General features: G+C 46.7%; 1 protein-coding gene across 2 annotated transcripts in view; it reads right to left on the minus strand.

The window, feature by feature from the left end:
- MINDY4 (MINDY lysine 48 deubiquitinase 4) overlaps positions 1 to 16,138 on the minus strand; it is a 102,856-nt gene that overhangs the window by 50,744 nt on the left and 35,974 nt on the right. The gene's annotated exons all lie outside the window — the stretch shown is intronic.

A 16,138-nucleotide genomic window follows, 5' to 3' on the forward strand; every position in this document is an offset into this window, starting at 1 on the left:
CGTACCGCCCCAGCATCACCTCCCTCTGCGCTCTCCCACTCCACCTGCACGTCCTCCACGCTAACTTCTCAGCCCACGCCTCCACACCTTTTCACAAGCTGTTCACTCCACCTAGAATATCCCTTGGCAAGCTCACACTCATCCTCTACAGCCCCGTTGGAATGTTACCTTCCTCTCAAATGCAAAGCATGCATTCATTCATTTCTTCACTCACTTAGCAAACATGTGGCAGCTGTCCAGCAGGGCTGTCTCCCTGCCCCAGGGAGACCCAGTTGCGTACAATAAACAGACATAAATTGCACTGTGACATGCTGTGGTAGGCTGGATAATGGTCCCCAAAGATATCTGCATCCTAATCCCTGGAAATGGAAAATGGTACCTTATATGGCAAAAAGAACTTTGCAAATGAGATTAAGTTAAAGATTTGAAGTGGAAGAAAGTAGCCTGGACTATCCGGGTGGGGGCGACCTAATCACAAGTGTCCTTATAGGAGGGAGGCAGAAGGAGATCTGACACAGAAGAAGAGAGGTAGGATGACGATGGAAACGGAGGTTGAAGTGATGCACTTTGAGGACAGAAGAAGGGGCCTCAAGCCAAGAAATGCGGGTGGTCACTAGAAGCTGAAAAAGGCAAGGAAACAGATTCCAGTTGATAAAGGACGAGCCCTGCCAACACCTTGACTGCAGCCCACGGGAACTGATTTCAGACTTCAGTCTTCCAGAACAGTGAGATAATACATTCATGTCGTTTTAAGTCACTAAACTGTGGTAGTTTGTTGTAGCAGCCATGGGAAACATACACACAGTAAGAGAAACAATCACGGAGGAACAAAGGACTGTGAGGTCCCCTTGACTGCCTCTGTATCCTGCGTGCCCAGCACCTAGCCACTGCTTCATACATGGGTGCCAATACCAGAGTGACCCCCACACAAGCTAGGTGACTCACACGGGTCACCTGCCTTAGAGGTGCCGGAGCCAGGGCTCAAACCCAGGCCCCTGGCTCCAAATGCTCTGTGTTGCTCTGTTTTCTACTTTATGCTTCCCTTCCCCACCCAGAACCCTCCATGGCTTCCTGTGGACCAGGAGACAAAGTCCAAACCTCCCAAGTTGTCCCCTTGGCTCCCAAGGGCAAAGCCGCAGGGGCACGCGGATGGCCACGCGCCGTGAGGAGAGGGCGGGGATGATGTTCCCGCTGTGTAGGGTACAGCTGGGCCTCTTCCCGGTCATGAGACGTCCACCCTAGACCATCCATCAGCTGCGAGAGCCCAGCTCAGATGCTTTGTGCCTTTTCCCATAGATCTCTTCAACAGAGGAGACTTCAGGAATGCTCACACTTAGGGAATGCCCTATTGTTCCTTTTATGTGTCCCTTTGTGGCATAAGCATTACAAAGTTTAAAAGGTCAGTTTAAAAGCATGTTCTTGCCTTTGAGTGAAAACTATTATGAAAAACAATGACAAAAAGATAAATCAAGGATTCAAAACACTTTTTAAAAATGCGATTGTGCATATGACCTGGAGGCGTGTGTCCAAGTGCGCATCTAATAAATCCTCGGGAGCCAGGCTGTAAACACGCGCTTGCCTGCGGGGTCTGAGGTCTCCACCTCCCAGCCAAGCTCCTCTTCGTGCCCCCAAGGGAGGGGCAAGGGCCAGGGCATCGCAGGTGTCGGGGGCTACGTAGGGCCAGGACTCAATCCCTGGATCACTGGGTCTCGGGTGGGTAGAAAGTGCCACTCAGAGACCAGAGTTCTTGTCTCTGATCCCCCCGACTCTGAGTGACCTTGGGCAAGTCACCTACCTCTGTGGGTATCAGATGCCTCATCTGTACCTTGGGGAAAGCCTGAGCAAGACCACTCGCTGTGGAACATGACCAGGTGCAGGGGCTCTGAGAGGATTGACGTGCCTGGGTCCCGTTATTCTTGGAGATGCTCAACTGCTTACACACCCAACACTCAGAACAGTTCACCGGCTCTCAGCATTAAAATCAGACAAGGAGATGCTCCTTCCTCTGTGTTTGGTACTGGATACTTGGCTAAATGAGTTATGATTACAAAAGAAAGATATTCCATGAGAAGAAAGATACTGATCACTTACTATACATTCTATTCGATGGAAACACTGAAGCCAGTGTGAATGGACCCCACGCATACAGCACAAGAATCCAGAACATAAGAAAGTTACATACAATTTTCCCGAGCCAGTGATATGCCAGCACACCTTAACTCGAGCCATGTAAAATCATCTGGGGGCACTTCTACAGAGCAGGTCACACAAGATTCCCCGGAGGAGGGAGAGCTGTTGTTTTTTTTTAAGTCCCACTGAAAATATGCTCAAAACAAAAAACTGTTAAATATGTGAGAAAACGATCCACCGTAAGTGAAAGCCAGCTGACACAGTACGTAGGATTCCTAAGAACTTGAGATAATAGAACAGCAATCTAAAAGAGGCTGTAATTAGAGAGAGTAGGGGAACTTTTTAAAAAAGGAATGGAAATCATGCGAAAAGAAACAGACACTCTGAGAAAAGAATGGGCAACTCTGAAAAGCAAATACAGTCACGGAAGTAAGAAAACTCTGGGGCATATAATGATGGTGATGGAAAATAGCATATCAAATACATATTTTTTAAATCCACGAGTCTGCTTCTAGAGGAGGAAGGAGGGCAGGGATAGATAACAGAAAGCTCTTCTCTGTAAAACACTGTCAACTACTAATAAATGGAAAAGGAATGATAAAACGACAAAAGTTAGAAAATCGTGATTTTATAAATTCCTAATACGGGAAAAGATCACCAATGGATGTTCAAACCATGGGCTAAAAGGTTTCTGAGGCACAGGATAGTCATATGGTCTGAAAGTTACAGATTCCTCATTAATTCCAATAACAGAGAGATTGGCAAAACCCTAACGGACTGACCCAGCTTAGCATCACCAAAAATAAAACAAACTGATGTTACCGTGCCCCCGATGTGATGTACTGGGAAGTACATCACATCACATATGTATTGTCCTTGCCAAAAACTGTTTGACATAAATCCAATAATGAAACAGATACATCTAGAATGTGGTCATTCTATGAGACACCAAGCCTACACCCACCATGAAAAACTGAAAAAGGAGGGAAGTTGTTTGAGAGTAAAAGAGACTAGAGAGACATTGCAACCAAATATGAGTGAACCTTAAATGGATCCTGGGTTGGAAAACTAAAGTCTCAAAGAGCGCTTTGGAGCCATTTCGGAGAGATTTGACTATGGGCTTTATGTTAGCGGATGTCACTGAGTCAATGTGAAATTTCTTGGATGTGATAATGGTGCTGGGGTTATGTTCTTGTCCTTAGGAGATGCAAGCGGAAATATTTAGGGGTGAAATGCCATGGTATCTGAATTTTACTTTCAATCAGTCATCAAAAATGTGGGGGAGGGAAGAAGAGGAGAGAGAAAGAAAGAGAGAGAAAACAAGTGCAAAAAAAATCTTAGAATTGCAGAAGGTAGGTTTCACGTACGATGCTTTCAACTTTTCTATGGGTTAGAACTTTTTCAAAGTTGGGGGAAACTTCTGGTAAACTTAAAAAAGGAGATTAGATACAGTGAAGAATGCAACTCCATCAGAAGAGACACGAAATATATGAAAGAACAAGTAAGAGACATGGAGGGAAAAAATTTTAAGTCCAATATACATCTGAAAGGAGTCCCAGAAGGAGAGAATAAAGAGAATGTGAGAAAGGAGATTATTGAAAAGATAACTGCTAAGAACCCACCAGACATGAATCCTCAGAGAAACATAATAAGTCTCAAATGATACACATGAAAGTAAATGCACACCTAGACATGTCATCTTAAAACTACCAGAATACCAAAGACAATGAGAAAAATCTTAGAGAAAAGGTAGATAGGTTATCCATAAACAACAATTACTTTAGCAAAAGACATCTTTAGTATTCAAAATATTAAAGGTAAGGACAAAATGAAAACATTTTCAGACAAAGACTAAAAAAGTTTACCATCACAGACCTTCACTGAATGTATGACTAAGGGACTTACTTCAGGAGAAGAAAACTGAACCCAGAAAGAAAGAGCAGGATGCAGCAAGCAATGGCAGAAAAGCAATCTGTGAACATTTAGATAAACCTAAAGAAGAGCTGACAATAAAAATAATAGCAACTAATCTGGGGGAGTTAAAAACAAAGGGATAATACTAGACAACAATAAACAGGGAACCTGGGAAGGGGAAATGATCAGAATTAAAGCTTTCTAAAATCTTTGCATTTTTTGAGGGGGTAGAGATAGTGATTAAACTTAAAACTTTAAGTCAATTATGATCAAAATTTAAGAGTAACCATTAAAAGAGTAAAAAGATAGTATATAACTTCCAAATCAGAAAGCAGAAGAAAGAAGAACACGTGTCAGTTAATTCACAAGAAAGTGCCACTGTGAAAAACAGCCTGGCGGTTCCTCAAAAAGTTAAACATAGAATTAACATATGACCCTGCAATTGCACTCCTAGGTATAAACCCAAAAGAACTGAAAACATGAAGGGACACACCTTCATAACAGCACTATTCTCAATAGCCAAAAGGTGGAAACAACACAAATGTCCACCAATGGATGAGTGGATAAACAAAATGTTACACATCACACATTGAAATACTAATCCACCATAAAAAAGACTGAAGTACTGATAACATGCTACAACATGGATAAATCTCAAAAACATTATGTTAGGGCTTCCCTGGTGGCACACTGGTTAAGAATCTGCCTGCCAATGCAGGGGACACGGGTTCGAGCCCTAGTCCAGGAAGATCCCACATGCCGCAGAGCAACTAAGCCCATGCACCACAACTACTGAGCCCACGTGCCACAACTACTGAAGCCTGTGTGCCTACAGCCCGTGCTCTGCAACAATAGAAGCCACTGCAATGAGAAGCCCGCGCACCGCAACGAAGAGTAGCCCCTGCTCACCGCAACTAGAGAAAAGCCCACGTGCAGCAACGAAGACCCAATGCAGCCTTAAAAATAAAATTAAATAAATAAATTTATAAAAAACAAAACCAAAAAACACATTATGTTAAGTGAAAGAAGCCAGAGACAAAAGGTCACATATGATTCCATTTATGTGAAATATTGTGGACTGGTGGTTTCCAGGGGTTGGGAGTGGGAGGAATGGGGAGAAACCGCTTAATAGGAAGAGATTTTACTTTGAAGAGAAGAAAATGTCTTAGAACTAGGTAGAGGTGGTGGTTACACAAATTTGTGAATGCACTAAATGCCACTGGATTGTTCACTTTAAAATGGTTAAGTTGAAAAAGAAAGGAAGGGACTTCCCTGGCGGTCCAGTGGTTAAAACTTCGCCTTCCAATGCAGGGGATACAAGCTCGATTCCCGGTCGGGGAGCCAAGATCCCACATGGCTCACAGCCAAAAAACCAAAAGACATAAAACAGAAGCAATATTGTAACAAATTCAATAAAGACTTTAAAAATGGTCCACATCAAAAAAAATCTTTAAAAAAAAAAAGGAAAAAAAGAAAGGAAAAGTATGGCAAGATCAACGTGTAAAATATAACAGGACAAATGAATTCAAGTATATCAGTAACTATAATAAAGGTGAATAAATTAAACTTGCCAGTTAAAAGACAGACACACTCAGATTGATTTTTTAAATTAGCAATATGCTGTTTCACATGATACATGACACAAAGGAAAACAATAAAGCATGGGGAAAAAATATATCACTTGTATGCCAACCATTTAAATGCAAATGTAGCTAAATGCTATCGGATAAAAATAAACTCTCCGATAAAAAGCATTATTAGTGATAAACCTACTTGTTGCAGAATAACAAAAGGAGCGATTCAACACGAAAATTTAGCCATCGTGAACCTCTGTAAAATGGTTAATAATAGTCCTACCTCAAACGTTTGTGGTGAGAATTCAACAAGTTAGTATGTCAAATGCTGAGAATAGTATCCGACAGAGTAATTACTATGTGTTAGCTGAGATGATGATGATCAATGACGCAAGTATAACCTTGATTCCAAAAACCTAACACTTGTAAACGTAAGTGCAAAACTGTAAACTAAAATAAAAGGCCACAAAAAATAAATAAATTCAATAAATAACTAACTAAAAGACCACTTCATCAGCCATGAGTTTAAAAAAATGTTGACCAAGTAGGTATGCAAGAATATTTTGACATTAGAAAATCTAATAATTCCCTAGAAAACCTAGAAGTTCTCCAAAAGAGGGAAGATATGTAAAACAATCTCAATAGATGAAGAAAAAGTATTTGATAAAAATAAATACTCATATAAATTTAAAAAAATTAAAACTTAGCAAGCTCAAGGGAAGGGAAGGGTTTTGCTTTACTTGATACGTACATATTTGAAGCCTACAGAGCATCCTAAAACTGAAGCTTTGGAAGCTTCCCCACTGGAGGCAGTAGCCTGATGAGGATGTCCATTATCCCACGAGATTCAGAACTATACCAGAGATATGCTAGAGGCAGTATAATGAGACAAGTGAAACTGGCAACCCCAGGGCCAGAGTCCAGGTTTCCTGACCCAGGTTCCCCACTCTTTCTACTACCCTGCTTCAAAAAGAACATCCTTTTGGAATAAACAAGAAGCTTCGATGGTAATGAAGCAGAGGGCTGTGCAGTTGTCAATGGACATACCGAAACTGGACAGAGGAGCCGCAGGTCCAGCTCGTGCCAGAGAAGACTGGCATCATCTGGCAATAGACTGATTGCCTCACGTCTCAACTTCCCTTTGACCAGGATCATCTTTGTGAAGCTGCAACGGCCATCACCTCCAGGGATTTTGGGTTTCAGCTCTTCGGGCCCACCGCATGCCTACCCGCAGGCGCTGTTTGGCCATCTGTGCGCTTGGCAGGCACCTAGGAGGCGCCCTAGGAGCAACGGCTGTGCTGTGTCGTGTTCCTTCCCTGCCTTCCCAACAGTGACTCTGCACAACCCTTATGATTCAAGGCTCTTATCAAAGACTGAACTTCGGGAGGGGTAAGCCTCAGTGAGGTGGATCCCTGACGGCAAACTAATGTAAAAAGAACTTTTAAAAAAATTCTCCAGAGAAGAAAAGATTTCAACGTTCCTGCCCTTTGGCTTCCTGCAGAGGCTCACCCAAGCTCCCCCAGATGAGGACGAGGTACAGAATCACGGTGAGTTAGACCTGGAAGGCGCTCAGGAGCCACCTGCCATAACCTTCGGTTTTACAGATGAGGAAACTGCGCTCTGGAGGGAGCAAGGGGGCTCCTCCAGTGTCTCCACCGCCCAGTGCTCAGCCCGAGGCGATCCGAGTCCCAGCCGCAGGAAGCGCTCCACCTCCCTGGGCTGTCACATCCACAGGCATTTTTAAAACTAAGCCGTCAAAGAACATGAGGTCTCATTAAGGGCTGGGTTATCAAGAAGTCATCAAGTGCACAGATCTCAGTTTTATACCCGGCACTTGCCAGCTCTCCAGCTGTTGACCATCAACATATAAAAGGAATCTTTTTGTTTTCCTCTCTCCTTTCTCTTAAGGATGTGGAAAACCTGACTGGAACTGCCTAGTCTGAGACTTCCTGTGAGAAAGTGCTCTGCTTGGAATACTGTGAAAGCAATCTGCCTGAGCAATTCGGCCCAAATAAATTATCTTCCTGAAACTAATGAAAAACTTTCATTGGGAATTGGGCCGCATAGCCAAGACTCTCTCATCCGGGTTGGACAAAGGTTGGACGAAGATAGGGGTCACTCGGTGAGCACGGACTGGGAGGGGAGGGGTCCCTGATGGCCCTGCATCCTCCTGGAAAAGCACTCGGCTCAGCCTGTGGAGCGCGAGAGAACACACATTGTACTCTCGCCTCCTGAACCATTGTTCTTTGAGGGTGACGATTTACCAGCTTAACTCTCCTTCCGTATGCACCCCTCCCCACAGGCTTTGGAAAACATCCTCGGCCAGAAGTGTGCACAGCTAGAGCAAGATCCAAAACCAAGTCCAACATTTCTCCTTCCCTGAGTTGGGCTGGTTTCTGGCACATTTCAGGAACAGAGAAGACATTTACCCCGGTCACCAGGTTATCAGACTGGGAGGGTTCCTGCATGGGCACACAACTGGCAAAACAAAGCTGTACCAGCTGTGCCCTTCCTTCATGTTACTGAAGTTTGGCACGAGGCCTTGGCATACAGCTGGTGTTTAATGGATGCTCCCTCTGGAAGCTGAGGAGTACTCAGGGTTCACCTAGATAAGGCTGATCCCTCTGGAAGGGATGGAAGGGCTAACCCACACTGTCTAGTCTGGCAGGGGTGGGAATGGAAGGCAGAGCTTCTACCAAGAACCCCTGGGTCGTGGGCAAAGCAGAAATAGAATGTCAGGCCCCAGACTCTCACCTCAGCTCATTTTCATCTATCCCGTGCTGGACGCTGGAGCCACTGACTGTGTTTCCTTAAGACCCAGAATGCACTGGGACTGGCTGGTCGCTCCTCCCGTAAGGGATGCACACTGGCAGGACTGCAGGCTCCTCCAGCTCCTATCGCTCTGCCCTTCTCTCAGCCTGCAGTTTCCCGGGTGTGGCTGGGCTCAGCTCCACATGGCAACGGGTGCTGAGAGGCAGGCACTGCTCAACAGGGGGTGAAAAGGTGGCTCCAGGAAAAGAAAAATACCCTCTTGAAGGACAAGTGGCCTCTGTGGAGTACAACTCTGGGACACGGACAGACCCACTGCGTAACCACTCATTCACCCCAACTGTGCAGTTCAGCAAGCACAACGTTGCTAGCCACGACCTTCCTTCCTCTTGGTCTCGCCTCCTCTGCTCTGCCCACCAGCACTTGGCTGCGTAGCTCAGCCAAGCCCAGCCATTGTGAGATGCAGGATGAGCCCAGTGACCAGGGATGGAGCGAGAGACATGAGGTGGTAACGGGCCCACGCCGTGAGCCCCGCCCCCTCCTGGTGTGCGCCCCAGACTGCACACCCAGCAGGTGGGATCGCTAAGGCTGCCTCTGATGAGGGCTCCCGGCAGGGGAGTGAGGGCCTAATAGGATGGTTCCCTCAGAGACAAAGATTCCCCCGGGCCCCGCCCTCCCTGAGGCTCATGTGACAGCGCAGGATGGAAAGGATTGCCTCTACAACCTTGGCCCGGTCCCAGGAAGTCTAAAGTCACACTTGGAGTTATAAAAGGGAAGGTTCTAACGTGCGCCTGAAAGACATTCCGTAAGAGTTGCCGCTGGTTTCCATCGTGGACTGGAAAGCTGTGCGAAGATGTTTACTTAGCTGCTAGGAGAAACTGCTTTTTGGCACCATGACTGCTCTTCACTGCCTTAGTAAAGCCCAACGCATCCAGGGAAGGAGCTGTCCCAACAAGAGAGGCCGACTTTTTCCAAGTCCCATTAAACATTAAACCCACTCAGGTTCTGTTTGGTAAAATATGCCAAAGGGTGGCGTAAAACAACTTCTGGGAAGAAATATTTTCATTTTAAACTCACAAAACGTTCCCCTGCATAAGCATTAATAGAAGAGCCATAAGCAGCAAGTCTGAAACAATACTGTCTGGGTCCGAGGTTAACTTCATACCAATTTGAAGACAAAGCAACGGGGGTGCGTTTACTTTTAGAAAGGGTGCGGAGGCGTACACTTAACTTTTTTTCCGGAGCTCCTGTCTTTCCCCCAGCAGACATGGATGAATCTTCACCTTCCCTGGGCTTCCACTGTCTTCTCTGTGACATTCTAAGGGTTCTAAGTTTTGTCCTTACAATAGGAATTGTTTATCTGGGTGTTTATTTCTACTTTACCAAGCACTTTGAAAGCATAGTTTTTAATTTACTTCTCACAGAAAGCCTGTGTGTGGGGTAGCAAAGGGACTTTTTAGCCTTATTTTCAAAACTGAAGACGCTGAGGCTCAGAAAATCGAAAATCGTCCAACACAAACCAGTCCACGGCACACAGACCCGTGGCCAAACGGGGACCATACAATACTGTGACTCTTCCCTGAGGCTTAATTTATGTATTTCAAAGGCTGGACTTTTCTTTCAAGATTACATCTATATTTAAATTTTACAAAATTGTTTTAATGTTCTTACTTAGCCAGAAAAATAATAACAACCTGAATAGTGTCTGATTTACCAGGAAGTTAATGGGGCTTAAGCTTCAGGGGCCCTCCCTTGCACAGGCCCTTCCAAGAGGCCCTAGCACATGTTGGCATGGTCTTCTATTTTTGTCAAATTTACAAAAATGAGGTAAGTTTATATTCTTTGTCTTCAAGAGGCACCCAAACTGTGTAAGTTTCAGGCTCACAACGTTTGGATCTGAACCTGGACCCAAGGAGTTTGTTCTTTTGTTTTCTTTTTTATTTGGCTGATCCAGGAGTTCCCAGTGACCCACCAAGAGATGTCCCGAAGTCTCCTCCACCCCAGACACCCTGTAATTGTCTTGTCTAAGTTCGTACAGAGAAAGGTCCAGCCGAGACTGGCTCACAGAGGTCCCCTTTCTTCCACCCCATGCTGCCCCATCACACACACAAAAAAGGAATCTCTAGGAAATTTTGATTTACACCAAAAACACAGAGGACTGATTGTTTTCTGGGCACTTCTTAGGAAAAGGAGAAAGAAATGTTGCTTTAAACCCAATTGAGCTTTGCAAACTCTGAGCATTACAGCACTCACACACATAAAACCGGAGAGCTGTGGGATTTCCATGGGTGAGCAGGCCCCCGTCAGGACACACACACCCTGGGCTAAAATTAGATGTGTCCCTGGGCCAGCTAGGTGGCCTCCCTGTGCCTCTCCAGGTAGTGTCTGCACTTGAAATGAGGTGCGAGGGTCCCCGGGTACCAACCAGAGTGTGGAAGCCTTTCCTCCCCACCCCTCTGGGGTTACCACCCCTGCCTCTAATGAGGGTTTCTCAGGTGGAGAGCCTAGCAGGGCGGGTATTCAGTGGGAGCTGGGATGTGGATAAGCACAGCTGCTCAAAGGTGGGGAATCTGTGCTGGAACTTTCCATGAGCCCTAAAGCAGGGGAGCGCAGGACCCACCTCACAAAGAAGTCAGGACCTGAGGACTGAGAATTTTAGCACAGGGCAAGTATTCCTTCCCAGATCCTTAAGAGGTAACAATATTCCATGTGAGTTTGCAAGGAGGAAAAAAAAAAGAAAAATCAAAGCAGCACATTCTCTTTTCTCCTTAATAGTGGAACTTCTGCAGAAGTGGAATGAAGCCCTTTGGCAAGGCTCTGACTCCCTTGGTTTCTAGGGATCTAAATGCAAATAACACAGGCAGGAGACTGAAAGCACACGCCCTCCAACACCCCCCCCCCACCCCCGGAGTCCTTGCTTCTCCAGGCCACTCCCTTCTGCCAAGGTTACCTATTCCTGGCAGGGTGGACGTGCAGGGACTTGCAGACTGCAGCCCCTGCTGGACCGTGTGGGCGAGCAGTGGTCCGAGGGAGCACGGCCAACGGGAAGAGCTTTGACCAAAGGTATCTGGAGCTTTTTCCAGGACAAATAGAAAAACCATGTGTAGCAGCTGGACCCACGTCCGGCAGTCTCCTGTTGGAAATGTCACACTGAGCTTCGCGATGTGGGTGTAATCAAGGAACTGTGAGTTTCGAGAAAACATCCGGAAGGTATGGAGCGGGAAGATGCGGCCAGGCTGTGGGCGTGCGCATTCCAGGTGCAACAGCGTGGGTGGGGGAGGATGGATCTGGTGAGGGAGGGTAGGAATGGGCTTCGCAGTGCCCACCAGGATGACACCAAACGAAGCTGCTTTCTGTGCCACTGGAAAACATATATGAGCTCTTGCTTCTGTCACAGCCACTGGTTCCTCGGAGGTCAAAGGGCTCGAGGATGCCCATATACAGCAAGGAAGGGGCTGTGTCGGGGTGATTCCTCGGTGTCTCCTGGGCTAGCCTTGTGTCTGTACCGTCACCTCACCCGGATGCCACCATTCCATAGTGACCCACTATGACCCTATTACATTCTTCATGATCTTTTCTGAGAGACAAAAAATAGATCCTATTGACTTCATTTTTCCCATTTGTTCCATACATACTTGCCCTTTCTATTCTGAGAAGTATTAAATCTACAGGAAAGTGGAGAGGATTGATACCATAACACTGACACACCCCTCACTTACAGGGACGAATTGTTAATATTTTGCCTTATTTGCTTTCCCTCTCTACTTCTCCTTCTCTCTCTCTCTCCAAATACACACAAACACACACACACATTTTTTTTTTTTTGCTGGAAAAAAAAGATAATATCTGAAAGCAAGTTGCAGATGTTACATCAGCCTAACTCCTAAGAACAGTAACAGCCTCTTACAAAATCCATGGGGGGTTTATTGGTCGGACAACACTTTTTAAAACCAGGATCCTTGTGTAAGCTCTCCCAGATTCCTGCGTCTGATAAGTGTACTATTTTGGAGTTATTTTCTTGAAAGAGAAGAATGATACGTCATTCATAATGCCTTTAATGGGCCAGGTCCGGTTTTGGTTTTTATCTAGCATGGATACTTTCAACTTCTCTCTTCTTCTTTTAATACACCGTGTAGGGTCGGGGGTGAAGAGGCTCTGAGCTGTAGAGGCGTGTGGCTGGATTTCCTCGGCAGTTCCTGGCACTGGCTCCTAGACACTTGTTGAAATGCCCTTATAAGTTCATCTGCTCTCTGGATAGTAGCTTCTGGAACATGAACACTCAATGTGTCATTGCTCCATGAGGAGGTGATTAAGAAAAACGAGGCAGCTCTAAGCCTTGCAAAAGAGCCTCCAGTCCCCAGACGGGTTCTGGGTTTGGTTTCTGTCAATGACTTTTTTAGTTTGCTCAATTTTTTTTTTTTTTCCTCATTCAAAAGAAGAAGGGAGAAGGCCAAACAAAGTGACACTGGGAGCAAAGGAAGCGTCATCATCAATTCTAGGAACGCCATCCTCCATCATGGACTTCCCCTTTCCCTACACTCCACCAAGGAATCTAATGAAGCCCCAGGCCTGGAGTAGAAGCCGTGAGAGCGTGGACCACAGCCGTGCGGGCCCGGGCAAGGGCAGCTCACTGTGCCAGCCCGCCGTCCAGGCCTGGCCTCCGGAGAACTTCTGAAGGAAAAGAAAGGCGGGAGCGCACATCCAAGTGGCCCCCGCCTCACCTGGGCCCTCAGTGCACAGGGTGGACATGCCCTGCGGAGGAGGGCCTGCTCCGTGCCTGAGTCAGGGAACCCAGCCCACACTCCTCACTGCCCTCGGCTGTAGCCCACACAGTGGGGCTCAACTTTTCTCTTTAACCATCACCATCTTGTATAATCTGCCTCTAATCTCACTTCCCATCCCTTTCTTACAAAATGTTCATTTATTCAGGAACACGTCCATCCATTCAAGAAACAGCGTGCTTGGGCTAACTACACAGCAGCAAAGAAAGCAAGTATTTATTAAAGTAGCTACTGTGGGCCAAATGTTTTACATACATTATTTCATTTACTCTTCATAACATAAAGATAACATACACATAAAAGTAGGTATGTCATCCCATTTTGTAGATGAAGAAAGTAAGTTGTAAAGATTTTTTTGAAAACACACACACACTGTGCCCAAGGTCACCCTGTTAGTAAGGGACAGATCTGTCCAATTCTAAATCTCGGGCCCTTTCAGCCTCACCATGCTGGGTTACTAAATATATTAAAGATGGAGCGCCACCTTGCAAAGTCTCAGAACACAATAAAATGCAATGTTTCCCAAACAGCAGTCCTCAGTCACTTAACAAAGATTTGCTTAATTGGAATACATTTCAAATACCTCAGAAACTCTGCTGAGCAGAACTGGCTCTTTCACTGAGGATTTAAAAGGTACTCTGGGAACTTGTAATGCCCCGGGCCGGTCATTACGGACATCAATTATCATTGTGGAGCTTGGCAGAAGATGAATCTGGCTACTGTGGCCGCTGCCCACTCCCGGGCCCGCCCAGGCCCACACTTCCTGTCCCCTCAGAGTCTCTACGAATGATCAGTTTCTCCCCTCTGCTCCTGCCGCCCAGCCCCTGGCTTACAAAGGTGCTCCTATCTCTCCCATCCTGGAGAGAAAGACCCTGTGCCCTAACCCTCTACCCTCTTGAGCAGCCATCCTGTCCCTATGCTTCTCATCCCCTCTAACTTCTTTTATTTTTTTCTTTTATAGATTTATTTATTTTTGGCTGCGTTGGGTCTTTGTTGCTGCACACGGGCTTCCTCTGGTTGCGGCGAGCGGGGGCTACTCTTCGTTGCGGTGAGCGTGATTCTCCCTGCGGTGGCTTCCCTTATTCCGGAGCATGGGCTTCAGGCGCCCAGGCTTCAGTAGTTGTGGCACAAGGGCTTAGCTGCTCCACGGCATGTGGGATCTTCCCGGACCAGGGCTCGAACCCATGTCCCCTGCATTGGCAGGCGGATTCTTAACGACTGTGCCACCAAGGAAGCCCTCTAACTTCTTTTAAAAAGCTGCATGCTCTCGTGCGTGTCCTCACCCTGCTGCAGGTGACCTTCTGCCCCCAAGTCCCTACTGAAAGTGTTCTCTCCAAAGCCACTCTGTCACCAGACCTAGTGACCTTCCCAATCTCCCCACTAAGGTTCCGAAGCTGCCCACACCTCCTGCTTCCTGGAGACCCTTTCCTCCCTCACCTCCCAAGTCCTCCTCTGCTCTGACCACCCCTCTTCCTTACCACGTCAAACATGTGGCTCTCCCGTTGCAGGATTCTGACCTTGGCACCTTTATCCTGCACCTTTGGCCATGTCCACCCCTCCAAGTACTTCAACTCTCAGCCCCGTGCCAGCCCCTCCCAGATGTCCCCTCCCAACCTCTCATGCAACATTGCCCAGGATCTGCGTTTCTGCCCCACTCCTGACTGTGGAAACAACAGCTCCACTGGACATCTCCAGGAACAGCCTCTTCATCTGCTTCCTGACCCAGTGCCTCCCCCAGTCAGGTCCCCTCTCCCTGCCATCCGCATGCCCAGTCTCCCGGCCCTCCAGGCCCACAACCTCCCTGGACACCAAGTCCCAAGGATTCTCCTCCCAGATCTCCTGCTCCTCGGGTCAGGGCCCACCCCACCTTCTCGGTCAGATTCCTGCTACTGGTCACCCTTGTCATTTCTGCAGCGCTCCTGGACTAGTCTCCCTGAAGCACAGCTCTAACCAGTTAAAAAAAACAACCACCACCTAACCAAAAATTCGAGAAACCTTTCTGTTCCTCTCTACTGCTCTTTAGCTTGGCTCTCAAGCACTGTCCAGTCCTCCAGTCTCCTCTCCTCCTGGTCCCCACACATGCCCTGGGTTCCAGCTACACCACCTCACCTGACTCTTCACACTTGCTCACACTGGCCCTTCAGCTTGGCATGCGTCCACTCCCTGAATCACCAGACCAACCCTCTAAGTCCTCGCCCATGTCAGCTCCCCATGAGTCCTCCTTCCTCAGACAGGGGCTTGAGGATAGGGGTTAAGACTGAGGTCCCTAGAGCCAGACTGCCTGCATGAACTCAGGCTGGTTGGTAATTCTGTGCCTCAGTTTTCCCATCTGTAAAACGGAGCTGATAACCCTCCTAGTGTTGCTGTCAGAATTAAACGAGGTAATACATCGAATGCTCTTGCAACAGAATGACTATTCAGTAATATCAACAGCTTAATTATCCTTCAAACAATCTAGACTCCAGCTCCATGGCACCTGCCCTGTCTGCTTGTCACTTTCTCTTCTTTTTTTTTTTTTTAATCATGATTTTATGTGTACGGAGGTCTTGGCCTCTTTGGGGCAAGAGCCACATCTTCAGCATCTCTCCCCAGCACTATTCGAACAAGCAAGAGAAACTCCATAAATGCATTGTTGAACTGAATAAAATTAAATGACAGGTATTTACATAGAGATCAAAAACTGTTTACTCTATCGGGAAGAGGCTCTACTTCTGAGGGACCCATGGCCACGAAACCGGCCCCTACAGGAAATGGAAGGAATCCCATGGTTTTAGTAACTTCTTGTGCAATGAGTAGAGAAAACAAAGTAGAATTTTCTGGAATGAGGCACACACACAGGAGACGGCCCTGGCGGGTCATCTTTGTGATTTGAAGAATTCTGCCCCAAATGCCCCTGACAGAACTCAGCATCAAGGTAGAGGCACCAGCCCAAGTGAGTCATGGCCACTGTTTAGGAAAACCAGCTGAGGA

The sequence above is a fragment of the Aethalodelphis obliquidens genome, unplaced genomic scaffold (genome assembly GCF_003676395.1).
Source record: "Aethalodelphis obliquidens isolate GAN/ISIS:26980383/991018 unplaced genomic scaffold, ASM367639v1 scaffold5, whole genome shotgun sequence".
NCBI lineage: Eukaryota > Metazoa > Chordata > Mammalia > Artiodactyla > Delphinidae > Aethalodelphis > Aethalodelphis obliquidens.